This window comes from Antechinus flavipes, chromosome 2 (assembly GCF_016432865.1).
Source record: "Antechinus flavipes isolate AdamAnt ecotype Samford, QLD, Australia chromosome 2, AdamAnt_v2, whole genome shotgun sequence".
NCBI classification, from domain to species: domain Eukaryota; kingdom Metazoa; phylum Chordata; class Mammalia; order Dasyuromorphia; family Dasyuridae; genus Antechinus; species Antechinus flavipes.
In genome coordinates, this window is record NC_067399.1 from 685,954,235 (window position 1) to 685,966,858 (window position 12,624).

At 38.9% G+C, this 12,624-nt stretch overlaps 2 protein-coding genes across 10 annotated transcripts in view; both read right to left on the reverse strand.

The window, feature by feature from the left end:
- LOC127552247 (zinc finger protein 260-like) overlaps window positions 1-7,748 on the reverse strand; it is a 28,240-nt gene extending 20,492 nt beyond the window's left edge. The window contains exons 1-2 of the mRNA XM_051982838.1: window positions 4,629-7,748; window positions 3,750-3,843 (exon numbers count right to left, since the gene is read on the reverse strand). The gene's annotated coding sequence lies outside the window, so the exon portion shown is untranslated. The remainder of the gene's footprint in view (window positions 1-3,749; window positions 3,844-4,628) is intronic.
- The window catches only part of LOC127552244 (zinc finger protein 420-like), a 270,922-nt gene that overhangs the window by 234,851 nt on the left and 23,447 nt on the right, over window positions 1-12,624 (reverse strand). The gene's annotated exons all lie outside the window — the stretch shown is intronic.

Genomic DNA, 12,624 nt, shown 5'->3' on the forward strand with positions numbered 1-12,624 from the left:
CATAACAATCAAACTGCAAAAACATTTTATAGAACTAGAAAAAAACAACAACAACAACAACAAAAGCTATCTAGAAGAACAAAAAGTCAAGAATATCAAGGGATTTACAACAACAAAACAGAAAGGATGGTGGTTTAGCAGTACCCAACCCTAGAACTATGTTACAAAGCAGCAGTAATCAAACCACTTGGTAGTGGCTAAAAAAATAGAGTTGGGCATCAGTGGAACAGATGCTATGTATAGGACACAATAATCAAAACCTATGGCAATCTAGTATGTGATAAACCCCCCAAACTCAAGGAATGGAATAAGAATTCTCTGTGTGTCAGAAATTGCTGGGAAACATGGACAATAACATGTCAGAGACTCAGCACAGACCTATATCTTATATTCTATGCAAAATAAGGGCAAAATAGGAACATGATTTGGGCATAAAGGATGATACCATAAACCAATTAGGAGAACAAAGAATAATTTATCTATCACATCTTTGCAGAAGGGAGGTGAGCAAGGAAGCACTAGACAACATTATCAAAGGCAAAATGGACAACTTTGATAACAATAAATTAAAAGTTTTTGCACAAAGAAACCACTAGAAACAAGATTAAGAGGGAAGTAGAAAGCTGGGGAAAAAATCTTTAAGGCCAGTATATCTGATAAAGATTTCATTTCTAAGATATATAACGAACTGTTGTAAATTTATAAGAATGCAAGTCATTCCCTAATTGATACATGGTCAAAGGATAGCAACAGACAATTTTCAGATGAGGAAATTAAAGCCAATTAGAGTTATATGAAAAAAAAAAATGCTCTAAATCACTATTGATAAGAGAAATGCAAATTATACAACTCTGAGCTACCACCTCACACCTCTCAGATTGGCTAAGATCATAGAAAAAAGATAATGAAAAATATTAGAGGAGATGCGGGAAAAGTGGGACAATAATGCATTGTTGGGGGAAATCTGAAATGATCCAACCATTATGGAGAGTAATTTGGAAGTATGTCCAAAGCGCTATCAAACTGTGCATACCCTTGGATCCGGAAGTGTCTCTACAGGCTCTTTATCCCAAAGACATCAAAAAGGGACAAGGACCCACACATGCAACGATGATTGCAGCAGCTCTTTTTGTGGTAACACAGAAGTGGAAATGGAATGGATGCTCGCCAATTAGGGAATGGCTGAACATGTTGTGGAAGATGAAGATTATAGACTATTATTATTATTATTATTTTCAATCACTAATTTATTCAAAACCACCACACAGGTCTCCTCTATCTTTTTTTTTTTTTTTTTTTTTAATAATTATAACTTTTTATTGACAGAACCCATGCCTTGGTAATTTTTTACAACATTATCCCTTGCACTCACTTCTGTTCTGATTTTTCCCCTCCCTCCCTTCACCTCCTTCCGCAGATGGCAAGCAGTCCTATACATGTTAAATCTGTCACAGTATATCCTAGGTACAATATTTGTGTGCAGAACTGAACAGTTCTCTTGTTGCACAAGAAGAATTGGATTAAGAAGGTAAAAATAACCTGGGAAGAAAAACAAAAATGCAAACAGATTACATTCATTTCCCAGTGTTCTTTCTTTGGGTATAGCTGCTTCTGTCCATCATTGATCAATTGGAACTGAGTTAGATCCTCTCTGTCGAAGAAATCCACTTCCATCAGAATGCATCCTCATACAATATTGTTATTGAAGTGTATAATGATCTCCTGGTTCTGCTCATTTCACTTAGCATCAGTTCATGTAAGTCTCTCCAAGCCTCTCTGTATTCATCCTGCTGGTCATTCCTTACAGAACAATAATATTCCATAACATTCATATACCACAATTTAGCCAGCCATTCTCCAATTGATGGGCATCCATTCATTTTCTAGTTTCTAGCCACTACAAACAGGGCTGCCACAAACATTTTGGCACATACAAGTTCCTTTCCCTTCTTTAGTATCTCTTTGGGGTATGAGCCCAGTAGAAACACTGCTGGATCAAAGGGTATGCACAGTTTGATAACTTTTTGAGCATAGTTTCAAATTGCTCTCCAGAATGGCTGGATGTGTTCACAATTCCACCAACAATGTATCCGTGTCCCTGTTTTCCCACATCCCCTCCAACATTCCGCATTATCTTTCCCTGTCACTCTAGCCAATCTGACAGGTGTGTAGTGGTATCTCAGAGTTGTCTTAATTTGCATTTCTCTGATTAATAATGATTTGAAGCATATTTTCATATGTCTATAAATAGTTTCAATTTCTTCGTCTGAGAATTGTCTGTTCATATCCTTTGACCGTTTATCAATTGGAGAATGGTTTGATTTCTTATAAATTAGAGTCAATTCTCTATATATTTTGGAAATGAGGCTTTTATCAGAACCTTTGATTGTAAAAATGTTTTCCCAGTTTATTGTTTCCCTTCTAATCTTGTCTGCATTTGTTTTGTTTGTACAAAAACTTTCCAATAGTAGCACTGCTGGATCAAAGGGTAGGCACAGTTTGATAACTTTTTGGGCATAATTCCAGACTGCTCTCCAGAATGGTTGGATTCATTCACAACTCCACCAACAATGCATCAGTGTCCCAGTTTTCCTGCATTTCCTCCAACATTCATGATTATTTTTTCCTGCCATCTTAGCCAATCTGACAGGTGTGTAGTGGTATCTCAGAGTTGTCTTAATTTACATTTCTCTGATCAAGTGATTTGGAACACTCATATGAGTAGAAATAGTTTCAATTTCATCATCTGAAAATTGTCTGTTCATATCCTTTGATTTTTATCAAATTGGATTTATCAGTTAGAGAATGGCTTGATTTCTTATAAATTAGAGTCACTTCTCTGATATATTTTGGAAATGAGGCCTTTATCAGAACCTTTAAGTGTGAAAATGTTTTCCTAGATTTTGCTTCCCTTCTAATCTTGTTTCCATTAGTTTTATTTGTACAATAGCTTTTTAATTTGATATAATCAAAATTTTCTATTTTGTGATCAATAATGATCTCTAGTTCATCTCCACAAGTCTGAGACATAAACATAGGATAGCACCTCTCTCTCGGTGCAGATGGCTCTCTTCATCACAACATCATTGGAACAGGTCAGGAGCATGTCAGTATTGGAGACAGCCACTTGCATCAGAATTGAACATCATATAATCTTCTTGTTGCCCAGTACAATGATCTCCTGTTTCTGCTCATTGCACTTAGCCTCAGTTCATATTAGACTCTCTAGGCCTCTCTGAAATCATCCCGCTGACCGTTTATTATAGAAAAATAACATTCCAAGACATTAATATGTCATAATTTATTCAGCCATTCCCTCACTGATGGGCATCCACTCATTTGACAGTTTCTCGCCACTACAGAAAGAGCTGCCACAAACATTTTTCCACACATGGGTCGCTTTCTGTCCTTTAAGATCGCTTTGAATCTCAATAGACTTTGGACAGAAACTGTCATCTGCATCTACAAAAAGAACTGAGGAGACTGAATGCAAATCAACACATTCTATGTTCACTTCTTTTTTTGTTTTTCCTATATTTTTTATCTCTCCCATAGTTTTTCCCTTTTCCTCTGAATTTTCTTTCAAAACATGATTCATAAAGCGATGTGAATTTAAAATAAATCATCTCACTACAATTTAAAAAAAAAAATTCCAAGTCAGGTCTCTCTCCCCCAAACCCAGCATTTCCTTCAGGTTACCTCCTAGAAGCCTTTTGCAATGCTCATATCCCTGCTTTCACCTCACTCACCTGGAGAGCAGCTCCTCAGGCCTTGTTGGTCCAGCACCCAGGGGGCTTCCCTCTGCTTAAATACGAGATCACGTCTCCTCTGGGAACTGGAAGCCTGGGCATGTAAATCAGGGAGGCATTAAGGAGAGAAGCTTGAAATTTACTTCTCTTTAGGGAATGGGGTCAGGATCCAGGGCTGCTCCACCCTGAGATTCACCCTGTTACATTGAAACAAATGAATGTATCATCACCCGCCAGTGTTTGTAAATCAAGAAAAACATAATAGCGTTTGTCGCATCATCCTGTTATTTTTTGGAGAGAGTCAAATGTTCTTCCCCCAAACTGTTAGGCGATTAGTTTCCCTTCAGGCAGAAGCTTCTAACTCAGCACTTGGGTAAAAAGGGCTACTGGGCCTGCGCAGCCTCCAGCCTTAGCCTTAGCACTCCTGCTTCATGGAACAGATCCATTCCCTAGTTTCCATCAGGGCCTCTAAAGGGGAACAGCTGAACCAGGGAAAGCAGGGAGCCTGTGTCCCGAGGTCTACCTGGGAGCTGGGGAGGACTGCGGGGACTCCCTGGTGGAGTCGGGGCTGGGAGTCCCTAAAGGGAATGGGTCTTAAGGAGGGTGTAAATCAATAAGCAAGAGGTGGGGACAGTTAGGGACCGGACCCCCGGGTCCTGACCAAAAAAATGAAATCAGGACTGCCGGCTTACTAGGGAGAAAGTCTTCAATGTGGGCAAGGAGAACCAGGAAGTTGGACAGCTCATCCTGCAGCGAGTTAAGGGGATGCTCCCGGCAGACCCGGAGGATACTCTCCACGAGGTCAGCGGAGGAGGAGACTCAGCGGCCGCGCCAGCCCGCGGAAGCCAGCAAGTGTGGGGGACGCTGGCTCCGACCTACCTGGGAAATGCGCGGTTCTGCCTTCCAGAAGTCAAACTAATCAGCGGTCCGCGGGAAGGGAGGGCGGCCCGAAGGGCAGGAAGCTTCCCGACAACCCCTTCTGCGAGTGCCTTTCTGGTCCTCATGGCCCCGCCCTGTCCCTCCCCCAGGAGCAGGAGGCCTTTTGCAGACCAGGACTACAGGCCCCGCCCCCGGCTCGGGATCTCCTCCACCTCCAACTCCTCCCAGGCTGCCCCACTCCCTCCTCCGCCCCTTTCCCCCTATCCACTTCCGCCTCTCTGATTTGCTTCTTCAAATCCTCCCTGGAGCTCCCTCCCCTCTAAGCTTTCTCTTATTCACGTGGAGCTTATTTCTGGAGTTGTTATCCCTTCTCTGGAAAGGAAGAAACCATAAAGTGCAGAAATGGAGCTAAGCTGAGTCTAAGCTGTGCAGGGAATGAGTGTTGATGAGTCATCCCCCCACTTACCCTTGGAAATACCTTTGCCAGAAAGGTATTCACCTATCAGGTGACTGGACCGAGATTGGTGAATACTGAGTGAGGGGATGGACATGTAACTATCAGGAGAATGGAGAATTTTGCCCGAGTACAGGAGGACGGACTAGATTCCCAACTGTGCTTACAATTTCCTGAGGGTGAACTAAGCAAAGTCAGAATAAGGAACCAAAAGGGAACTGGACCTACATCCTGCTCCACTGGTCACTGAACTCAATCAGTCCGGGCTATGAAAGTGATACATGGAGTGCTTTTCTATGTAACATTATTTGGAGCTATTCAACTGAATTGATTTCATTTGACTGCCAGTGATTTTATCATACTAAAAATCTATGATATACTTTATTATTTCTAATTTTTTTGGTATTGAGAGTTGGGGAAAATCCTCAGGTATGAAATATTGCTAATGCTTCCCTCCCTTTTATCAGCCTTTCCTCTTTCCTTTGTTTTCCTCTTTCCCTTCCTACCTTCCTATGAGGCAAGACACATTTCTCTACCAAACTAAGCGTGTATGTTATTCTCCCTTCAAACCGAATCCGATGAGTTTTCAACATTCTTCATCCTCCTCCCTTCCTTCCTGCTACTACAAAGTTCTTTTGTGCTATATTTTACTCCACTTAACCTCTCCATTCCTATTCTCCCTACACAATCCTTTTTCTGCCCTTCAATTTCTTTTTTATACCATCACATCAAACTCAACTTAGACCCGCCCTTTCTTTCTAGGAATGCTCCATCTAACTCCCCTAATTCTCAAGAGTTATGGGTAACAAATGTCATTTCCCCACGTAAGAATGTAAACAGTTTAACTTTCAAATAACATTATTTCCCCCTTTCCCATTTTTCTTTTTATGCTTCTCTTGAGTCTTATATTTCCAAATCAAATTTTCGGTTCAGCTTTGGTCTTTTCATCAAAAGTGTTTGAAAATGCCATATTTCATTGAATATCAGTCTTTTCCCCTGAAAGATAATGGACAGATAACTGGAAATTAGTATGGCAGAAATTAGGCAAGGACCCACACTTAACACCATATACCAAGATAAGATCAAAATGGGTCCATGACCTAGGCATAAAGAATGAGATTATCAATAAATTAGAGGAACATAGGATAGTTTATCTCTCAGACTTGTGGAGGAGAAAGAAATTTGTGACCAAAGATGAACTAGAGACCATTACTGATCACAAAATAGAAAATTTTGATTATATCAAATTAAAAAGCCTTTGTACAAACAGAACGAATGCAAACAAGATTAGAAGGGAAGCAACAAACTGGGAAAACACCTTCACAGTTATAGGTTCTGATAAAGGCCTCATTTCCAAAATATATAGAGAACTGACCCTAATTTATAAGAAACCAAGCCATTCTCCAGTTGATAAATGGTCAAAGAATATGAACAGACAATTTTCAGATGATGAAATTGAAACTATTACCACTCATATGAAAGAGTGTTCCAAATCACTATTGATCAGAGAAATGCAAATTAATACAACTCTGAGATACCACTACACACCTGTCAGATTGGCTAAGATGACAGGAAAAAATAATGATGAATGTTGGAGGGGATGTGGGAAAACTGGGACACTGATGCATTGTTGGTGGAGTTGTGAACGAACCCAACTATTCTGGAGAGCAATCTGGAATTATGCCCCAAAAGTTATCAAAATGTGCATACCCTTTGATCCAGCAGTGTTTCTATTGGGCTTATACCCCAAAGAGATACTAAAAAAGGGAAAGGGACCTGTATGTGCCAAAATGTTTGTAGCAGCCCTGTTTGTAGTGGCTAGAAACTGGAAAATGAATGGATGCCCATCAATTGGAGAATGGCTGGGTAAATTGTGGTATATGAATGTTATGGAATATTATCGCTCTGTAAGGAATGACCAGCAGGATGAATACAGAGAGGCTTGGCGAGACTTACATGAACTGATGCTAAGTGAAATGAGCAGAACCAGGAGATCATTATTCACTTCGACAACGATATTGTATGAGGATGTATTCTGATGGAAGTGGATTTCTTTGACAAAGAGACCTGAGTTTCAATTTATCAATGATGGACAGAAACAGCTACACCTAAAGAAAGAACACTGGGAAACGAATAGGAACTATTTGCATTTTTGATTTTCTTCCCGAGTTATTTTTACCTTCTGAATCCAATTCTCCCTGTGCAACAAGAGAACTGTTCGGTTCTGCAAACATATATTGTATCTAGGATATACTGCAACATATCTAACATATATAGGACTGCTTGCCATCTTGGGGAGGGGGTGGAGGGAGGGAGGGGAAAAATCGAAACATAAGCCAGTGCAAGGGATAATGTTGTAAAAAATTACCCTGGCATGGATTCTGTCAATATAAAGTTATTATTAAATAAAATTAAATTAAAAAAAAAAAAGAAAGATAATGGACAATATTCCCCTAAAAGGTAATGCTCAATGGTAGTTGATTCTTGGCTGTATTCCAAGCTTCGTTACTTTCCACAATTTCATAATCCAGGTCCTTCTGATGAGGTTTAGATTTAGGGAACCAAAATGAAATTAGGGTTTCTGGTGGTCAGGAAGTTAAATGATGAGGTCTAGTGGCAGGTTTGGCGTTCAGGGAACCAAATGGAGAGGTTTGGCTCACCTGCAACCCCTTGGGATTTGGCACAAGAGTAGGGAGATTTGAGGGTTCCCTTCTGGCAGTGCAGAGGTTCTATGTAAAAGAATTTACAGACCTGAAAATCTGTATTGATAAAAGGGTTTATTATGGGAATTGGAAGTACAGTTAGAAATTCTGACAGACAGATTGGCTAAGATGACAGGAAAAAATAATGATGAATGTTGGAAGGGGTGTGGGAAAACTGGGACACTGATGCATTGTTGGTAGAGTTATAAACGAATCCAACCATTCTGGAGAGCAATCTTGAATTATGCCCAAAAAGTTATCAAAATATGCATACCCTTTGATCCAGCAGTATACCCCAAAGAGATACTAAAGAAGGGAAAGGGACCTGTATGTGTCAAAATGTTTGTAGCAGCCCTGTTTGTAGTGGCTAGAAACTGGAAAATGAATGGATGCCCATCAATTGGAGAATGGCTGGCTAAATTGTGGTATATGAATGTTATGGAATATTATTGTTCTGTAAGGAATGACCAGCAGGATGAATACAGAGAGGCTTGGAGAGACCTACATGAACTGATGCTAAGTGAAATGAGCAGAACCAGGAGATCATTATACACTTTGACACAAATATTGTATGAGGATGTATTCTGATGGAAGTGGATTTCTTTGACAAAGAGACCTAAATGAGTTTCAATGGATAAATGATGGACAGAAACAGCTACACCCAAAGAAAGAACACTGGGAAACGAATGTGAACTATTTGAATTTTTGATTTTCTTCCCGGGTTATTTTTACCTTCTGTATCCAATTCTCCCTGTACAACAAGAGAACTGTTCGGTTCTGCAAACATATATTGTATCTAGGATATACTGCAACATATCTAACATATATAGGACTGCTTGCCATCTAGGGGAGGGGGTGGAGGGAGGGAGGGGAAAAATCGAAACAGAAGCAAGTGCAAGGGATAGTGTTGTAAAAAATTACCCTGGGGGGAAAAAATTACCCTGGCATGGATTCTGTCAATATAAAGTTATTATTAAATAAAATTAAATTAAAAAAAAAAAGAAATTCTGACAGGCATAAAGTCTGGTTAGGGATATAGGTGAGGGTAAAGAGAGGATGGCACTGGAAAGAGTATTCCCATTGAACAGATATGAGATCTTTCAAGATAGTTGTGAAAATTCGAATAAGGCTTCATCTACTTTAGAATTTGAGTAGGCCTGAAGAACTTTGAAGATTGAGTCAAGGGCATACTTAAGTCCCCTTCCTGCTATCTTCCCATGACATCATTTTTTTCCCTATTCCAGTTAAATATGGGCAACATATATTTATGGGTCAAATTCAATTTCTTGGGTAGTTCTTGTCTTTACAATGTAAGATCCTCAGGTAATGAGGATGAATCTTAAAAAGAGAATTAGAAGAAAAATGGGGAAATGAAATGAGAGCAATGCAAAGAGGAATGGAAAAATCATATAATGCCTTACAACAGAGATACGAAAAAGACACCAATTCATTGAAAACCAAAATTTGTGAAATGGAAAAAGAAAGAAATGAACAAAAAATTTCAATCGATCAATGACAAAAAGAGCTAAAGAAGGTAACTGAAGAAAATAATATACTAAAAATTACAATTAAACAAATGGAGGTGAATGATTCAATAAGACGTCAAGAATCAATCAAACTAAAAATGAAAAAAGAGAAGAAAATTTGAAATATTTCCTAAGAAAAACAACTGACTTGGAAAATAGATCTAGGAGAAGCAATCTAAGGATTATTCATGTTCCTGAAAGCCATGATGAACAAAAGAACATAGACACTATCTTACAGGAAATCATAAAAGAAAACTCTCCTGATATTTAGGATCAGAAGGTAAAATAGCTATCAAAAGAATTCACTGATTACCTGAAAGAGACCCCAAAATTAAATCCCCAAGGAATATCGTGGCTAAATCTCAGTACTATAGCACCAAGGAAAAGATATTGCAAGAAGTCAAGAAGAAACAATTTAAATAGCAGAAGCTACAATTAAGATTATCCAAAACCTAGCAGCTTCTACAATAAAGGATTGAAGGGCCTGGATCATATATTTCCTGAAGGGCAAAGGAAATTGGATTGCAGCCAAGAATAAGCTATCCAGCTAAAATGAGCATTGTCTTTCTGGGAAGAAGAAGGACATTCAGTGACAAAGGTGAACTTCACCTATTTCTAAAGAAAACACCAGAACTCAACAAAAATGTAATCTCCAAACACTGATCTCAAGAGAAGCATAAAAAGGTAAAAAGGAACGAACTCTTGAAAATTATATTTCTGTTATGAGTATACTTACAGAATTAGAGAATAATCTTATATTATTATGATAATATGAAAAAGAAACTAGAGATCGAAAGGGACTGGAAATGGTTTGAAATTTTGGGGATAGGGGAGATGTTAATAAGTCTGGCTGTTTATTAGGATAATTCAGTTTCATCTTACTTGGATCAGATTTCTGTGTGTGGCCATAAAAGCCATATTGTTTTCTTCCAAGTGCATCTAGGAAAAATTTCCTGACTTGGCATAGAGTTGCAGCTTTTGGTGCTGTGGTGTTTTTTTTTTTTTTTAATTGGTGGGGTTTTTTGTAAGTATTGGTGGTATATTTGATTGAATACCTGAGGAATATCCTGATTCTTCCTCCATTTAAGGAAAGAAAGTAGAGGTGGAAAGTACTGGAAAAAGATGAAAAAGGAGGCAAAATAAGGAAAATTACATCTCATGAAAAGGCAAAGAAAACCTATTATAATAGAAGGAAAGAAGAGAGGAGGGGAAGAAGAAAAATCCCATTTGAGCTTTGTAGTAATCTTAGTCTCATCAGATTTGGCTCAAAGAGAGAATATTAAATATATTTGGTTTCACAGAGAAACTTGTCTCACTTATAGGGAAGCGGGAGGGAAAGAGGGGAATGAAAGGAAAAGACCAATAGAAGGGGAAACAGAAGTATTAGGGGAGAAGTGTAAAAAAAAAAAGGGAGAGGCTCTAAAGGGGAGGACAGTTTGAGGGAGGTGGTCCTTAAAAGCAAAATACTGGGGAGGAGGGAAGAGGGAAAGGAAAGAGAAAAGCTTAACTGAGGATAAATAAGATGTCAGGAAATACAGAATTAGTTATTTTAACTGTGAATGTGAATGGGAAGAACTGTCCCATAAAACAGAAAGGGATAGCAGACTGGATTAAAAGACAATCCTACAATGTGTTGTTTACAAGAAACACATTTAAAACAGTGATACATACAAAGTGAAGATAAAGGGTTGGAGTAGAATCTATTATGCTTCAGAAGAAGTAAAAAAAGAAGGGATAGCAATCCTGATCTGAGATCAAGTAAAAGCAAAGATAGGTCTAATTAAGAGAGATAAGGAAGGCAACTCTATCTTGCTATAGGGTACCACAGATAATGAAGCAATATCAATACTAAACATATATGCACCAACTGGCATAGCATCCAAATTCCTAGTGGAGAAGTTAAGAGAGATGCAAGAAGAAATAGACAGTAAAACTCTACTACTGGGAGATGTCAACCTTGCTCTCTCATAACTAAATAAATCACATCACAAAATAAGTAAGAAGTTAAGGAGGTAAACAAAGTGATGAGGTTAGGGTTCCTCCTGTAAAGGGATTTTGGCGCAGGGAAGGGAGTTGTGGGAATCCCTTCTGGCGGCGCAGAGGTCCTTTGTAAAGGAATTACGAACCCAAAAAGCTAGACTGGTAAAAGAAGTTTATTATTGGCATTGGGAAGTCAGCCTTTGCTATGCATGAATAGAAAGACTGAATTCCTTGGTGGCAAGGTCCAGCAGAGAAATAAAGCTTCTCATGGAAGAGTCCTGGCAGAGAAGTAAAGTTTCTAGCAGAGAAATCCCAACAACGAGGTATAAAGTCTTGTTAGGCAAATAGGTGAGAAAGATAAAGAGGGGGTAATGCTGAAAGAGAATATCATTTCAGCGAGCAGAGGGTTGCTGCTATGTCAGGGAGAGGGAGTCCTAGGCATGGCATATTAGGACCTCTTCAAGGACTGAGCCCCACTTTGGCTTATTTTTAATTGAGGTTTTGGCTACAAGCTGGGTTTGCTCTTGATGGGGGCTGGGTGCAGCTTGAGCTGGAATTAGAATAGAGAATCTTGGAAGTGAATGAGTGCCTGTGGACCAATCTTTTCCTCTGTAGAGCTTAATTAGTAGTGAGTGTTATCAATGGGAGTGATGCCCCTCTCTCAAGATAACAGATTGAAGCTGTTTATCTTGTTTCCCTCAGGTGGGGTCTTTTACAGAGGCCAGACTTCAAAGAGACTTTCTCCTTGAAGGACTTTTAGAGAGAGAGTTTTGGGATTCCTCCTCATCATAACCCCCTCATCAAAAGGATGAACTATACGAGCAAAACTACAAAACATTTTCCACACAAATAAAGTCAGATCTAAACAATTGGAAAAATATCAAGTGCTCTTGGATAGGTCGAGTGAATATCATAAAGATGACAATACTACCTAAATTAATTTATTTAGTGCCATGCCAATCAAACTCCCAAGAAACTATGGTAGTGACCTAGAAAAAATAACAACAAAATTCATCTGGAAAACAAAAAGTCAAGAATTTCAAGAGAATTAATGAGGAAAAAAAAAAAAAACAAACGAAGGTGGCCTAGGTGTACCAGGTCTAACACTATATTAAAACTTAGTGGACGTCAAAACCATTAGATACTGGCTAAGAAATAGGCTAGTTGATCAATGGAAAAGGTTAGTTTCATAGGACAAAATAACCAAAGCCTATAGTGGTCTGGTGTTTGACAAACCAAAAGAACCCAGCTTTTGGGATAAGAATTCACTATTGGACAATAACTTCTGGAAAAATTGGAAAAGCCTATGGCAGAAACAGGATATTGACCCACAT